This window comes from Gopherus evgoodei, chromosome 2, assembly GCF_007399415.2.
Source record: "Gopherus evgoodei ecotype Sinaloan lineage chromosome 2, rGopEvg1_v1.p, whole genome shotgun sequence".
Classification (NCBI taxonomy): domain Eukaryota; kingdom Metazoa; phylum Chordata; order Testudines; family Testudinidae; genus Gopherus; species Gopherus evgoodei.
The window spans coordinates 257,862,517-257,880,325 of NC_044323.1; the positions used below are offsets into that span (position 1 = coordinate 257,862,517).

A 17,809-nucleotide genomic window follows, 5' to 3' on the forward strand; every position below is an offset into this window, starting at 1 on the left:
CCATCACTCGGGTCTTTCGTCCATGTTTACTTCCAGGTGCCAGCCCCTATCAGCCTGTCATTGGCAATGAACACTAGCCTCAAGTTGCAACAAAATTACAAACTTCCCACTTACTACATTTTGAACTTTTAAATTCTGTCTTTATTCATTAAAACTAGGCCTCCAACCAACAAGACACTTTGCCCCCTGGGAAAAAAATCCTTCCTGATCGACAAAATTGGAGATCTGATCAGACCTACAGCATCTTGGCAACACCGCTCAGATTATACCTCAGTTATAGGGCTGTCATAAACAGATAGCTAAGGGTTAATGTCTCTTTCACCTGAAACACCTGACCAGAGAACCAATCAGGAAACTGGATTTTTTCAACTTTGGGTGGAGGGAATTGTGTCTCGGGGTCTTTTGTTTTCTGTCTGCCTGCTGTCTCTGAGCTTTGGAGAAGTAGTTCTATTTTCTAGTCTTCTGTTTCTAAGTGTAAGGACAAAGAGATCAGATAGTAAGTTATATGGTTTCTTTTCTTTGGTATTTGCATGAATATAAGTGCTGAAGTGCTTTAAATTGTATTCTTTTTGAATAAGGCTGTTTATTCAATATTCTTTTAAGCAATTGACCCTGTGTTGTATCATCTTAATACAGAGAGAACATTTGTATTTTTTCTTTCTTTTTATATAAAGCTTTCTTTTAAGACCTGTTGGAGTTTTTCTTTACTTCAGGAAAATTGAGTCTGTACTCACCAGGGAATTGGTGGGAGGAAGAAATCAGGGGAGGTCTGTGTGTGTTGAATTGGCTAGCCTGATTTTGCATTTCCTCTGGGTGAATAGGAAAGTCCTTTTTGTTCCCAGGACTGGGGAACGGAGAGGGGGAATCACTCTGTGTAGTTTCACAGAGCTTGTGTCTGTGCATCTCTCCAGGAGCACCTGGAGGGGGGAAGGGAAATAGGATTATTTCCCTTTGTTGTGAGACTCAAGGGATTTGGGTCTTGGGGTCCCCAGGGAAGGTTTTTCAGGGGGACCAGAGTGCCCCAAAACACTCTAATTTTTTGGGTGGTGGCAGCAGGTACCAGGTCCAAGCTGGTAACTAAGCTTGGAGGTTTTCATGCTAACCCCCATATTTTGGACGCTAAGGTCCAAATCTGGGACTAAGGTTATGATATGGTGTAGCAGTGGTGGGATCTAGACAGAATCCAGAAGCCAGTAGGAAGATTATATTTTTCTTTTCTCTGCTAAGGGCTTTTTAGCAGAGAGAAACAGTTTGGTTTTAAAAGGGAACCAGAGAGAATTTTTTTTTCTGCTCTCTCTGGCAGTTTGTGGCTTGCATGTTAAGCAAGAAGTCGTTAAGGGCTATCACGAGTCTTTTGTCACACAATAGCACTCCCATTGAGAGTCATACCAGCACTATATAAATGCAAATAAAGTGGTTTTTCAGGTTTACTTGACATTGAAGATTAGTTAAAGGCACTGTTGCTAGGCAGACTTCAGGAGGCAACAGAGCCTGCAGTTCAGAAGAGAAACACCGGAGGGCACCCCAACACAAGAAAACAGGAACCATGTCTACTAAGGCAAAAATTGAGGCCGAAGACCAATTCAAAGAAGCTGAACATAGGCGACAACTGGAGCTAAAAGAAAAGGAAGAAAGCATCAAACTGGCAGCCTACCAAAGAGAACAGGCAGCCAAAGAGGCAGCACACAAAAGAAAACTAGAAGAAGAAGAGGTGGCCTACCGAAGGAAACAAGCAGAAGAAGAGTTGGCCCACAGAAGGAAGCACGAAGAAGAAGAGGCGGCCCACCGCCGAGACATGGAAAAACAACAAAAGAAAATGAAGAGAAGGAAAAACAGAGAAAACATGACCTGGACTTGGCAAAAGCTGGGCTGCATGTGCCAGCCAACCTTAACAACCCGGCGCCAATTATTGCTCCACAGCACAGGAAATTTCCCACCTACAAGGCAGGTGATGACACCGAGGCCTTCTTGGAAAATTTTGAAAGAGCCTGTCTTGGGTACAGCATCCCCGAAGACCAGTACATGGTAGAATTAAGGCCACAACTCAGTGGACCTTTAGCAGAGGTGGCAGCTGAAATGCCTAAGCAGCAAATGAATGACTATAAACTTTTTCAAACCAAGGCCAGATACAGGATGGGGATAACCCCAGATCATGCCCGTCGGTGCTTCAGAACCCAAAAGTGGAAACCAGAGGTGTCATTTCCCAAACACGCCTACTACATTGCAAAAAACTATGAGGCCTGGATAACAGGAAACAACATTCAAACCTTGGAAAAACTGAACCTCCTCATACAAATGGAGCGGTTCTTGGATGGTGTTCCTGAAAACATCACACGGTACATACAAGATGGAAAACCCAAAGATCTCGCTGAGGCGGGGGAGATTGGAGCCAAATGGATGGAACTGGCAGAAAGCAAAAAAGCTACTGTCAAGGGGAACGATTACCACAGGGGGCACACAGACCATAAACCCTACAACCGAGGACAGCCAAAGACCCCACATACCACCCAAGTAAAGCCACAGATATCCTACCCTTCAACCTCACCAGTCTCCAGTAACTCACCTCGGCCCAGTGACCCATCAGATGGAAGATGCTTTAAGTGTAATGAACTGGGACATATCAAGGCCAACTGTCCCAAGAACACCATGTGAGTGCAATTCATTACACCACCATCACACCAAAGATCCCCAGGCCCGGATGCCTCTGAAATACCCTTGGAGTGAAGGGAAAATTTGAGAGTGGGCGGAAAGAAGGTTACTGCGTGGAGAGACACGGGGGCACAAGTGTCAGCTATCCACCAATCCTTCATTGACCCCAAATTCATCAACCCAAAGGCCAAAGTTACAATTTACCCCTTCATGTCACAAGCTGTAGACTTGCCTACAGCTCAACTGCCTGTCCAGTACAAAGGCTGGTCCGGAATGTGGACTTTTGCAGTCTATGACAATTATCCTATCCCCATGCTACTGGGGGAAGACTTGGCCAACCAGGTGAGGCGGGCCAAGAGAGTGGGAATGGTTACCCATAGCCAAACCAGGCAAGCTTCCAGACCCATTCCTGATCCTGAGCCGTCCACAGAGGCCCCGTCTGTGATACCAGAGACCCAGACAGAGGTAGTGGACCCGGATTCCATGCCTACCACTGAAACAGCCACAGCATCGCCAGTCCCAGGCCCGGAACTGGAACAGCAACCAGCACCAGCAAGTGCAACCACATCTTCAAACTCAACGCCAGAGGGCGCCAGCGAGCCAGAACTGGCAGAAGCACACGACAGCCATACCCAAAAGGCTCAGCCAGAGCCTGAAATACCCTCAGGTGCACCAGCGGAGAGCGGTTCACCAGCAACGGAAACAACCCCATCACCTACATCGCTTCCAGAGGGACCAAGCCCAAGTCCACAGTCTGAGGAAGAACTGGTGACCCCAGCCTCAAGGGAACAGTTCCAGGCTGAGCAGGAAGCAGATGACAGCCTTCAGAAAGCGTGGGCGGCGGCACGGAGCACCCCACCGCCTCTCAGCTCTTCTAATCGATCCCGGTTTGTTATAGACCAAGGACTTTTATACAAGGAAATTCTTTCTGGTGGACACCGGGAAGAATGGCAGCCGCAAAAACAGTTGGTGGTTCCAACTAAGTACCGGGGGAAGCTCTTAAGCTTAGCCCATGATCATCCCAGTGGCCATGCTGGGGTGAACAGAACCAAGGACCGGTTGGGGAAGTCCTTCCACTGGATGTTGCCAAGTATGTCCGGTCTTGTGAGGTATGCCAAAGAGTGGGTAAGCCTCAAGATCAGGTCAAGGCCCCTCTCCAGCCACTCCCCATAATTGAGGTCCCATTTCAGCGAGTAGCTGTGGATATTCTGGGCCCTTTTCCAAAAAGACGCCCAGAGGAAAGCAGTACGTACTGACTTTAGTGGACTTTGCTACCCGATGGCCAGAAGCAGTAGCTCTAGGCAACACCAGGGCTAACACTGTGTGCCTGGCCCTAACAGACATCTTTGCCAGGGTAGGTTGGCCCTCCGACATCCTTACAGATTCAGGGTCTAATTTCCTGGCAGGGACCATGGAAAAACTGTGGGAAACTCATGGGGTGAATCACTTGGTTGCCACCCCGTACCACCATCAAACCAATGGCCTGGTGGAAAGGTTCAATGGAACTTTGGGGGCCATAATACGAAAATTCATCAACGAATTCTCCAATAATTGGGACCTAGTGTTGCAGCAGTTGCTGTTTGCCTACAGGGCTGTACCACATCCCAGTTTAGGGTTTTCACCATTTGAACTTGTGTATGGTCACGAGGTTAAGGGGCCATTACAGTTGGTGAAGCAGCAATGGGAGGGGTTTACGCCTTCTCCAGGAACTAACATTCTGGACTTTGTAAGCAACCTACAAAGCACCCTCCGACACTCTTTAGCCCTTGCTAGAGAGAACCTAAAGGATGCTCAAGAAGAGCAAAAGGCCTGGTATGACAGACATGCCAGAGAACGTTCCTTCAAGGTAGGAGACCAGGTTATGGTCTTGAAGGCGCAACAGGCCCATAAGATGGAAGCATCATGGGAAGGGCCATTCACGGTCCAAGAGCGCCTGGGAGCTGTAAACTACCTCATAGCATTTCCCAATTCCTCACTAAAGCCTAAAGTGTACCATGTTAATTCTCTCAAGCCTTTCTATTCCAGAGACTTACAGGTTTGTCAGTTTACAGTCCAGGGAGATGATGCTGAGTGGCCTGACGGTGTCTACTACGACGGGAAAAAAGACGGTGGCGTGGAAGAGGTGAACCTCTCAACCACCCTGGAACGTCTGCAGCGGCAACAAATCAAGGAGCTGTGCACTAGCTTCGCCCCATTGTTCTCAGCCACCCCAGGACGGACTGAACGGGCATACCACTCCATTGATACAGGTAATGCTCACCCAATCAGAACCCCACCCTACCGGGTGTCTCCTCATGCCCAAGCTGCTATAGAACGGGAGATCCAGAACATGCTACAGATGGGTATAATCCGCTCATCTACCAGTGCATGGGCATCTCCAGTGGTTCTGGTACCCAAACCAGATGGGGAAATACGCTTTTGCGTGGACTACCGTAAGCTAAATGCGGTAACTCGTCCGGACAACTATCCAATGCCACGCACTGATGAGCTATTGGAGAAGTTGGGACGTGCCCAGTTCATCTCTACAATAGACTTAACCAAGGGGTACTGGCAAGTACCACTAGATGAACCTGCCAAGGAGAGGTCAGCATTCGTCACCCATGCGGGGGTGTATGAATTCAATGTCCTTCCTTTCGGCCTTCGAAATGCACCCGCCACCTTCCAGAGGCTGGTAGATGGTCTACTAGCTGGACTGGGAGAATTTGCAGTTGCCTACCTCGATGATGTGGCCATTTTTTCAGACTCCTGGCCCGAACACCTCCTACACCTGGAAAAGGTCTTTGAGCGCATCAGGCAGGCAGGACTAACTGTTAAGGCCAAAAAGTGTCAAATAGGCCAAAACAGAGTGACTTACCTGGGGCACCAGGTGGGTCGAGGAACCATAAACCCCCTACAGGCCAAGGTGGATGCTATCCAAAAGTGGCCTGTCCCAAGGTCAAAAAAACAGGTCCAATCCTTCTTAGGCTTGGCCGGATACTACAGGCGATTTGTACCACACTACAGCCAAATCGCTGCCCCATTGACCGACCTGACCAAAAAGACCCAGCCAAATGCAGTTAAGTGGACTGATGAGTGTCAAAAGGCCTTTACCCAGCTTAAGGCGATGCTCATGTCTGACCCTGTACTCAGGGCCCCGGATTTTGACAAACCATTCCTAGTAACCACAGATGCATCTGAGCGTGGTATAGGAGCAGTGCTCATGCAGGAAGCAACAGATCACAACTTCCATCCTGTCGTGTTTCTCAGCAAGAAACTGTCTGAGAGGGAAAGTCACTGGTCAGTCAGTGAAAAGGAATGCTATGCCATTGTGTACGCCCTGGAAAAGCTACGCCCATATGTTTGGGGACGGCGGTTCCAACTACAAACTGACCATGCTGCACTAAAGTGGCTTCATACTGCCAAGGGGAACAACAAAAAACTTCTTCGTTGGAGTTTAGCTCTCCAGGATTTTGATTTTGAAATTCAGCACATCACAGGAGCTTCTAACCAAGTTGCTGATGCACTCTCCCGTCAGAGTTTCCCAGAATCCAGTAGTTAAAAAGTGTTCTTAAAATGTAAAAGTCTGTTAGTTATATACTTAGTAGTATATGTAAAGGTGCATGTGTTGTATTAATCTGTTTATTTTCAAGTTCTAGAAGGAAATTGCCGCCAGTGAGCTTCCCCACTGTCTGCAATTTGGGGGGCGTGTCATAAACAGATAGCTAAGGGTTAATGTCTCTTTCACCTGAAACACCTGACCAGAGAACCAATCAGGAAACTGGATTTTTTCAACTTTGGGTGGAGGGAATTGTGTCTCGGGGTCTTTTGTTTTCTGTCTGCCTGCTGTCTCTGAGCTTTGGAGAAGTAGTTCTATTTTCTAGTCTTCTGTTTCTAAGTGTAAGGACAAAGAGATCAGATAGTAAGTTATATGGTTTCTTTTCTTTGGTATTTGCATGAATATAAGTGCTGAAGTGCTTTAAATTGTATTCTTTTTGAATAAGGCTGTTTATTCAATATTCTTTTAAGCAATTGACCCTGTGTTGTATCATCTTAATACAGAGAGAACATTTGTATTTTTTCTTTCTTTTATATAAAGCTTTCTTTTAAGACCTGTTGGAGTTTTTCTTTACTTCAGGAAAATTGAGTCTGTACTCACCAGGGAATTGGTGGGAGGAAGAAATCAGGGGAGGTCTGTGTGTGTTGAATTGGCTAGCCTGATTTTGCATTTCCTCTGGGTGAATAGGAAAGTCCTTTTTGTTCCCAGGACTGGGGAACGGAGAGGGGGAATCACTCTGTGTAGTTTCACAGAGCTTGTGTCTGTGCATCTCTCCAGGAGCACCTGGAGGGGGGAAGGGAAATAGGATTATTTCCCTTTGTTGTGAGACTCAAGGGATTTGGGTCTTGGGGTCCCCAGGGAAGGTTTTTCAGGGGGACCAGAGTGCCCCAAAACACTCTAATTTTTTGGGTGGTGGCAGCAGGTACCAGGTCCAAGCTGGTAACTAAGCTTGGAGGTTTTCATGCTAACCCCCATATTTTGGACGCTAAGGTCCAAATCTGGGAATAAGGTTATAACAAGGGCAGGGTGAGGCAGGGCAGCAGCAGCAACCTCAGTGGAATGACTGCTACATGTCCTAAGAACTTCATTGACAGCAGGCGGACGCATGAGACAATCAAGTCTGTGTTTTCCTCCAAAAGTCTAGCAAATGGGTGGAAGAGAGAAGTACAGAAATCTCTCCTCTCCTCCCTGTACTTGCCCTCCTGCCCAGGCACAATCTCCACATGCATTCTGGGCTGGCAGGAGGGGGCAGTGCTCTGAAGAAGTTGAGCCTGCAGCTCCCTTTCCCTCTGCTCTCAGGACCCCAGGGGCTATCCCATCTTAAGTCTAATGAAAACTCACCCTCTGTTCCCTGTCCCTCACTGAGACTGGGGGGGCATTATTTCATTACACCTTTGAAACATTAACAATGTAATAAAAGAAATACACTATGTCTTTCTCTTCTTTGGATACTTTGCAGATCCACAGTCTCTTTTGGAAATGAATATTGTAGGTAGGTATACTATGGGAATATCTTCAATAAATAACTTACAGGGCACTGTTTTCCCATCCCCTGTGGAATGCACAGAATCATAAACATTGAATGGGTGCCCGGAACTTGAATTTTGAGCTGGTGCTGTGAAGAAGTTCTGCACTATTAGTGCTTAGTATGCAAACTTGCTGCAATAAAAGCCACTTACTAGATCATTTCAGAGTGCTTTTTCTACACTATATCTAGAGGTGCCCATTTGTTCTTCATCAGTTCTTTCTATACACACTGTAGATAATTAATAAAGGAAAACATTTCTAGTTCAAGTTATTATTCTTAGTTATGTCATAAATAATAAAACTATATCTGGATTAAGAACAGCGAAGGGTAATGATATGTTTTATTTCCATTACTCCTTTCTCCAGTTATTTTCTCTAAAATAACAAAGTGAAGCCAGCTTCACATCAGTGCCTCAATGTCTTTTCTCCACATGCCTTTCACCTCATGTTGCCTTCTTGAGTTTTCGGAGGGTGAAGTAATAGCTGATGTATGTGAACTGCCCTGCTCATATCAATGAGTTAAGTCTGAAATCTAGAAATGATAATTCATATGTCAACACTGTTAACTATTTGACTGCTAACCATTTTATTAGAAGCATCCAGCTATAATTATCCCACATTCCCCAGGGGGCCTGTCTAAGTTGTAGCAGCATCCCTGGACTGCCCTGTGAGCTACAGTGCTGCCTGCAATCTGTGCTGCAGCTTTGCCCCCAGCCCTGCCTCCAGCACACTCCTTATATCAGAGCTTCCCTGACAGTCTTCAGAGGGCAACGCTACAGTTGTTTCACACAGTTCCTGAACCAGGGAATTTTCTCAGTTTCAGAGCTTTAAGGGTCTCTTTAAGCCACTTCATTCCTTTTACCTGGTATAACAGGGGAAGAGCAGGAATGAAGATTTCATCCTATCTTTATATAAGTGCTGACTGTGTTTGATACTGTACAGAACACAGAAAAAGAGGCAGTATATGCCCCCAGGAGCTTAGCTGCTAAATAGGCAGATAGTGTATAATGCATTGGGAGACCCAGAGGAAGGGCCCACATATGAAATCCTCATAGTGAGCTTGGCTTTGCTTCCAATACAAAATGTATAAGGCCTCTCTTCCAAATATGAGACAAGATAATGTAGCAGTGATCTGCCAGGTTTTTAAAGTAACAGAAGTCTTTGATTGTATAACAGACATTATGATGCATTCTGGATGTAATTTTCATTCTGGAGAGAGTCCATGCACGAATTTCAAACACCAAAGATAAGCAGTCCTGCTGGTGCTTTAAGAAATACTCAGAGCTCCGCAGGCATATAATGTTGAAATGGACCAGGTGAAAGTCTGTCATTTCACACATTTTAATGATACACAGCATGAGGGAATTGGGAAACTTTTAGTTCATGTTCCTTGGTTAGCAATTTTGTTTCTCTTCAAAGACAGCTGGATAGGTCACATGTAACCAAGAATAAACAGAGGTCACTAATAAAATATGCATTTGTGCATTCTCTAAAATGGAGGAGATGAGGGAATACCTTGAATTTCTTGAGGTTATGGCCTGTAAAAGAAATAAGTGTTTTACCTCCTGTTCATCCCCTGCTAAACACAATGGAAAGACTTGGCTTGAAACACATTTGACTGAGTTTTTGTTAAGAATCTGTCAAAGATAGTTTACCTTTAGCCTGCAACTGAGGGTGCAGAACACTGGAATTTTCTAAGAATATGAGAACATAGTCTATAGCAATAAAAAGTTTTAATACTTCAGATTTCTCTGTATAGTGGTGCTTTTCTTGTGGATGGTGAATTCTTCAAGGGTCTCCAGGTGAAGATTTGAATACTTAAAGGTCTTCCTAGAAATATTGCATAATGGAATTGTTTCGGGGCAGATCATGGAACTTTGGGGCTTGGCGGGGACTAGATTTCCTGTAGTATGCAGTGTCCAGTTGACCGTAAACTTTGTATGGGTAACATGGAGCCTGTCTCTTGTCTACTGTATGTTGAAAGAAGTGGTTGGCCTGGAAGCAGGAATGGAAAAAGGAACACTGCAAGTAGAATGGAAAGACTAGAGAAAGATTAACATCAATCCATTCTTGCAGGACAGTGTTTAATAGCTGCTAGCAACTCCCTTTGTTTCTTAATATGTTTTTTTCAGCACTGTCAGCTGTATTAAGTAACAAATATTTTTCCAAATTTAGAAGTAAGTTAGGATTAATTCTTCCCCTGCTATGCTTAAAATCTCCCAGAAATATGTTTACCTGGACATACAGTTCCACTTCACACTGAAGGCACAAGGCTGATTGGAATAAGTCAAGCTTATTTAAACTTTTGGAGTGAAATATGTCTTGTATTGACAATTAAATTAATTCATGCGTAGGCATGGAAAGGTTAGATTTTTATCAGTAAATGTTGGTAAAAGTCAATATCTCCAAACACACACAAAGTGACAAAAAATATTTCTGCCGATGATAATCAAAATGTACAGGTAGGCAAAGTAAGAAAAATGCTGCTAAAGAACTTATTAGAGTTTGAGTTAAGGATATTAACTTTGTATATTTTGACATGTGATGTTGAATATTTGTGTTTTAATGCTTGTAAAGCTTTAATTTTTTGAATCTCAGCATCTGCAGTCATTAAATAATTGTCTGAACCTGCCTATTTTCTATCAACCCTCCAAATTTCCTACAACTGTGAACATTTAAACAGATAAAAATTGAAAAAAGTTTTAAAATAGACATCAATATTATCTGTCAAAATTATTTAAAAAAAAATTGAAATCTGCCAAGCCTATTCATATGGCAGCTATTAGACAATGACATTGACTTCACATGTTCATTCCCAGGCTTCCCGGTTTCCATGTTTAAACCTTTATTCAGTGCAGACCCCTTTTTCATCATCTTGATCAAGTCTCTATATGTGCTGATTGTAAATAAATTTTGGTTAGCAGAAACCTTAATTTTGTTAGGATTTTTAACATATCTTATGCATCTGGAGTAACAGTGCTTTACCACTACAAATGAGAAACTCACACTTTGCTAGTTGGCTTTCATACAGTTTTGGGTGTTCTTGAGATATTATGACCTGTGAGATGGACTGATTAAAGCTAGGTGATAAACACTGATCTCATTATTGATGAAGATTGCCACAGCTCTTGTTCAAGCTGTTATCTCACTCTTGACAGCTGAAATCTTCTCTCTGGCCTTGGGCCACCAACCTTTCCCTCCTCACATCAGTAGAAAAGCTGCTCATCTTGATGGTCCATTATTCTGATACCACCATTCTTGAATTGTCTTCCTTGCCTTGCCGCCGTGAGGACAGTAAGTTGAGCTAAGATACTTCAACTTCGCGTAGCTGAAGTTGCATATCTTAGATCAATCCCCCCTCCCCAGTGTAGGCCTGCTCTGAGACTATTAATTTATGCAAACATTCTAGCCTTTGCTGTTATATTGTCCCATGCTCCTGCCTGTTTGCTTATCCTCTTCTTGTGTCTGGTCATAATCCTAGATTGTGAGCTCCCTGGGACAGGGACTTGATTTGCTTTTCTTCTGGCACTATTGCAATATGAGTGCTCAGTAAGATAAGTACAATAAGATGATCATCTGGATTGCTCAGGTCAGCCACACTTAAATAAATAGTGTTTAGATTCCTCTTCAAGAAACATTTAACATCTTCCTTTTTTAGGAAAAGTTATCAAGAAGGTTGTAATGGACCATCTCAGATACACCTCAATTCCACATGTGTATTATATTTTAGTCTGGGTTCAATTATGGTTATGGAATAGAGACCTCAGTGATTATATCAATTGCTGATTTCTTTCTATGATCACATAAGCCATAAGGTGGCCAGCCTGATTCAGTTAAATTTATCAGTATCTTTTGACACTATTAAGGTATTGTTGCATCTGGATGATCTTGTTTGAATGAACAGAGTTCCACTTCAGCTCCTTCTGCCTCAAGAGATTCAAGAGGTAGAAATGGGCAATTGTTTATCTTCCTTAAGAGCCCTAACATTGAGATTTGCAGGATTCCATCTTATCATCCCTCCTGTTCAATGTGTATATAAGCTACTAGAGGAGACTGAGAGACATTTTGAGCTGCATTGTCATCAGTATAGTGCTGATACTTATTCACAAAGGACAAATACACTATTGATGCTACCTGATTGACTTTAGTGGAGGATAACTAGTATATACCAGCAGTGAAAATTCGGTTTCATTTTATCAAACCTGGATCCAACAGTTTCTTTAATTTCCCAGTAACTTGCCATGATAAGGATGTGGATGAGAGCAAACTGGCTATAACTAAAAACAGGAAGCGGTGCTCGTGGTAGGGAGAAGCATTTAGAGAAACAGGTGGGTCTTGAACTATTAGCTGTTGCTCCCAAAGTTAATGTTATTTAACATGTTATCTTAATAAATTATTCAGAAAAGGGGGCTAACAGCATGTTTATGGACACTGTGGGTGATACTATATTGGGATGGTTGTAAGCACCAATGATGATTAGGAGTAATGCTAAAGGATTTAGAGCGTTTCAAAATATGGGCAGAAAACAAAACAAAACATTTAAACTTGTTTAAATTCAAGCTAATAATTCTAGAATGAAATAATCCAAAGCAGAGATTCAATGAATGGGAGATACTTGGAAAGCAGTAATACTAAAAGAGTCCTAGGGTAATAGTGAACAATAAATCAGACAGGAGTTTGCAATGAACTGTAGAAGCAAAAAAAGGCTATTTGGTTTAGTGGTGCAAATGTAAAAATCACACTCTGGTACTGGGGGATAATGGTTCCACCCTGTAGGGCTCTGATGTAGCTGTATCTGGGATATTGCTTTTAGTCTCTTCTTAACCGCAGCACCCATTCCCACAAAGGGTTAATCGCTTGCTCTGTAGCTTTAGAGGCAGGGCCACACCTGTCAGTCACAGCTAGTAGGAAATTCTTCTACCTTTTTCGTTCCTTGTTAGTACATTGCTTCACTTCAGAGCCACAGCTTTTCTCTGACTGAGGTGCATGCCAGAAGAGTAAGAAACATGACTCCAAAAAATGCCTGTCTTGCTATGCTCCCGTCTAGCCCCATTTAGAAGCTCCCCTGCGTTTCTTTCACCTGCAAGTGGGCCTCCTCTATCTGCTCCTGTTATCTAGGGATGAAGCAACCTCCCCCAGCGTGGAGCCCTTTGAAGCGTCTTACAAACTGGAATTTCAAAGAAAAATAAAGAAATGTTTAGGAGATTTGGGAATTGATTTATGAGGAAAGATTTTAGAGTGGAACATGCATAGTTTGGCTGAGAGGTGACAAAGGAGAAGAGTGAGGCTATAAATCTGCAAATATTTGAAGGGTGTAAGCACCAAGGAAAGAAGGGAATTATTTAGGGTTGTAGAATGGATTTGAAGTAGTAGTTATACCATGAAATAGAAGAAAGGGATTGTTTAGGATGACTATCAGGAAAAAAAACTTATGAAATCAATGTGTTAAGCTGTGAAAATGTCTCCCAAGAGAAGTGATGGAAGACATCATAACTTAGGATATCTAAAACTTGACTGAACCAAACACTTGAAAATAAACTATAGGAGATGATCCTGCCCTTGCAAGGAAATTGATTAGATGGTCTTAACAAAACTTTTTTATCTCCAATTTCTGTGTTCAATATTCAAGAAATTCCATCCACTTCACCTGAATTTCAAGCAACCATTTGCAGGACAGGTGAGATATTACCTACAAAGACAAAGTAAGGTGAGAATTAGTGATTTCCAGTCTCTGAAGGATAAAAATTATTAAACATCTAAATCTTTTTTTAAATGGACAAAATAAGGCTTGAGTGTATTAAGTCTGCCTGGTGCCTGTGGATTTAGCAGCAGTAATTAGTTCGTTATTCATGAATATCAAGTAATCATCATAGTAAACCCACTTACAAAAGTACCATATGTAAGGAATAACATATGTCTATTTTTTGAAAGCAGTGTTTAAGAGCAAGTTAAATGTTTATACTTTTTAACAAAATAAAAAACATGTTTTAAGGGGGCAGGGAAGAACCACATCATTAAGGAAATCAAACATGGCAGTGCTCTTTGATCTGTGTACTCTAGACAGCATCCTGGAGAAAAAACTTTAAATCATAAAACTAATTTAACATTCTTTCCTTCTCCCTATCTCTTAACTCATTTCCCCCTCACAAATTTCCATTCTTCTGCAGTCTTCTTCTCATTGCCTAATCCATATGTGTCTATCTTGCCTTTCAGTAGGCTTATTTTAGTCTTGATGTGTATATGCAGTTCCCCAGTGTTTTCATTTTGCACATTTGTTCTATAACAAATTAAAAAAGAAAAAAGTAGAGAAATTCTAATTTTGTGGAATTGCACTAGTTCTGTGAAATTATTAGAGTATTTGTCCTGTTTGTTCCCCCAGAATGTTAATCATTGTGTATATTCTTCAACTTTCTGCTCAAGTAACAAAATACAGTGAAGGAAACAGATCTTTTCTATCAAGCCTGAAGATGTTCTTTGGTATTAATTAGTTTAGATGTCAGGGGAACTTTTCTCTTCTCTTTTTAATTATCTTTGATAACCTTTTGAAACACAGCTAGAGCTAGAAAGGTTCTATTTATGACTATAAATCTTGCTTCCATTACCATGCCACTTGAATGCTCCTGTATTACTCATAGCCAAAAGGGACCATTGTGATCATCTAGTGTAATCTCCTGCATAACACAGGCCACAGAATTTCACATAGAGGGCTTATCTACAACCCCATAGGACAGACTAAAGCACTGGGTAGACAAACCCAGTGATTCCTATATCAAGATCATAACTTCTGATTGTGCTAGAGCACATCTTTTAGAAAAAAGAGATGGAATCTTGATTTAAAGACTTCAAGTAATGGAGAATCCATTCCATCCCTAGGTAAGTATCATTGACCGCTGAAGTGCAGTGAAGAGCACACTGCTTGGCAACTTTGGCAAACTTGTACTGAGAATTTACTCTTGTTTCAACAGTGTAATACCCAGGACCCCAGTGCGTCCATCTGGGTCTATAAAGAACCCCATTTAAGTAATGAGGGCTCAGCTTGGGTGCAAGATCTCTTTACCCATGATGCGCTAATTGCAGAATATGGTCCTGAAATCTTTTTTTAAAAATGATTTGATCATTTCTCCAGTTTCATCTACCTTTGTTAATTTTTCAGCAGCAGAGGGTCAGAATATTCAACTACAGGGTTTGAAGCAAATAGCTATTGTATCTTCTGGTTTTAATTAAAAAGTTTTGATCAATCATTTGCTAGTATATGTATCAGTCCAAATATCTGTGTGGTGATAATATGTCCTTTTCTATTTAATTACTGCATCAAATGTTCTGGGAGATCTTGTATCTTTTGTTCAATATTAGGAACATTCTATTGATATAAACTCTCCATCTTTATTAGTAATTACACGTATTGCAGTTTGTGCACTGAATTGGTAAGGTTGCCATTTCAAGTGAGAATTTGGAGTGGGATCCTCCAGTCCGCCAAGTTCTCTTGTATCTCATACAGCAGCCACATATTATCACTGGAGAATTCCTCCTATATAGAGGAAATCTAAGTTGGCATAGACAGCTGCACCATCTCCTCCGCCAGAAACCCACCCTCCCAATATAAGTGGAGGAAAGGGACATGCTGGGGTATGCAGGAGAAGTGAAGGGAGAGATGGATCAAGGTGTTCCTTATGAATGGATTGAAAAACTAGGTTCTACCATCTTCTGGAGGGAGTTTTGTTCATTAGGTATAGTATCTGGGCTATTTACTGTTGCCTTTGGATTTTTGGACCCACCTGTTCAGGGGCCAGGGTCAGCAGTGGGTCGGGTTGAGTTCTCCTGAAGTTCTTGCATCTTTTTTCCTGTTTCTTTTCCATTTTGAAAAAACAGTGCATTTTGATTTGGTGCATTAGGATAGTTTCACATATTATTTATTTTAAGTAACAGCTACAGTATGTAACTCTATCATGGATGGATATTATCTCTAAGAAATACATGAGTGTTTTACACTTTGACAACACTTATCCAGTGTGTTGTGCCAATAATATCGAACTGAAAAGTGTGGGAGGAGGGATTGACATTTCCCACTTGGTGCTTGATGCTGTAGGTATTTGTTAAAGGTTAGCACAGTTGTAGTATATCAAAGATAACAAAGTAATCTCTGAATTCTCACTATAATTGTAGTCTAGTTAATGTTTTCATTTGCTTTTGTTTGCTATGTAAATGAGGATGCCTTTGGGGAAGAGGTGGAAAAAGCCTTTCAAGAGATTTCATTTGAGCTGGACTAGATTGGAAGCAGGTGATCATCCAGATTCTGTCACAATTTTGGCATATCATTCATTAAGAGGACCTATGCTACTGAAATTAATTCACGCCTAACAGATGTACAGTACCATGAAGGGATGTGACCTGCCTGACACCGATCACTGGAAAGAAAACACATTTCTTTTGATGTTTTGAATTAGATTCTGTAGATATTACACATGTGTCTCACATGTTGACAACAGAAGTTCTTTTTCTTCTACAAGTTTTATACCTAAATGCACATTCATCTACGACTCTGCCCATATAATAAATATTTTCAAGATTAATAGTGGGATCTCCAAAACTGTCTGAATGACTTAGGAGCAGAAGTCCCATTGAAAGACAATGACTCTTGTGCTCTTAAAACACTTTGGTGATTTTTGAAAATCGCACACCAAAGAATTAAATCTCAACCGAATGTAGTGGTAACTCAAGTACAGCGATAAACTGATGCAGTACGTTTCCTCTTTCTTTCTCTCTTTCTCTCTTTCTTTCATCAGGTTTGTAGGAAAAGTCTATTTTGTCTCTGCAGCTAGCTGTTTACTATGACCAGGTCTCTGAATGTTAAGAGCAGAAGTACAAACAATAAATGATGACACCAATTTATTCATAGGGGAATTCTGCACCAAAACATTAAAAATTCAGTGCACAATATTTTAAAATTCTGCATATATTGTTTGTCAAAATAACACAATATAAACACGTCAGTTTCAATTCTTTTGGTCATTTATTTCAAAATACCTGTCAGCAAGTATGTCTGTAATAAGGCAGACCAAAAAAAAGATTCAGGAAATGTTTTTTTGACAAATAGATTCCTTACTAGACAAATGAATACGGAACTTTTAGTAATTCATTTAAACTACAATACAGAAATGTATTTCCTGCACCTGTGGGAAGCAGTGCAAAGGCTTAGGGTAATAGAGAAGCTGAGGGAGAGGAAAGGAACCAGAGAGTGAACCTGGAGGGTTGTTGGGTGTAGGTTGGAGAAATATGCGACAGGTTTTTTGGGGGAAGGGGGAGGGTGCCCCTTCCCTGGTCTTTCACACTAGACTTCCCACTAGACCTTCTGAATCCCTGTCGCTGATCCCCCAGCAGCTCTGCGTGCCCCACTCTGTCTGCCACCCCTCATATCCCATGCCTCCTAACCTGGCTCTGCCCGCAGGGTGCTCTGATGAATGCACCCTGCCCACTGTTACTGCCAGTCAGCTGCTGCTGTCTATTCTGTGACTACAGCGTCCTCTGGTGGGTGAAAGGCAGAACTGCAGCATTTTTCAGTCAGAATGCATTTTATGTGCAAAAAAAAAAATTCTATGCCAGACATGAATTCTCTGCATGCGCAGAATACCCCCATGAGTAATTAACTGTAATTTTTTAAATCAAGAATGGGTGCGGCTTTTTTTAAACAATATGCTCTAGTTCAAAAGGAATTATTTTGAGGAAGTTCTAAGACCCGTATTACACCGGAGATCAGACAAGATAATCACAATGGTCCTGGCTGGCTTTGGAATCTATGAATAAATACATGTCTGTGATTGAGTAAAAAGAACTCCTATAAACGATAGAGAAGACCTCAGTTGTAATGAGTTTCCCTCAGTTTAGACATTAGCATTGTTCCTTGTTTTGTTACACATTGGGATTGTTTGAAGTATCCTGGGATTCAGGTGTTTGCAAGATGTCCTGGCAGTTTGATTGTGTACCACTCTGAGTTGCAGCATTTGAGCTGAAATGAAAATTATACCTTAGTTATTTGGGATTGTCCTTTCTGTACACATGTACCTCATAATTGTATTTTATTTATTTGCCTGCTTACTCTAG

General features: G+C 42.0%; 1 protein-coding gene across 5 annotated transcripts in view; it reads left to right on the forward strand.

The window, feature by feature from the left end:
- VPS13B (vacuolar protein sorting 13 homolog B) overlaps positions 1-17,809 on the forward strand; it is a 928,813-nt gene that overhangs the window by 685,136 nt on the left and 225,868 nt on the right. The window lies entirely within an intron of this gene.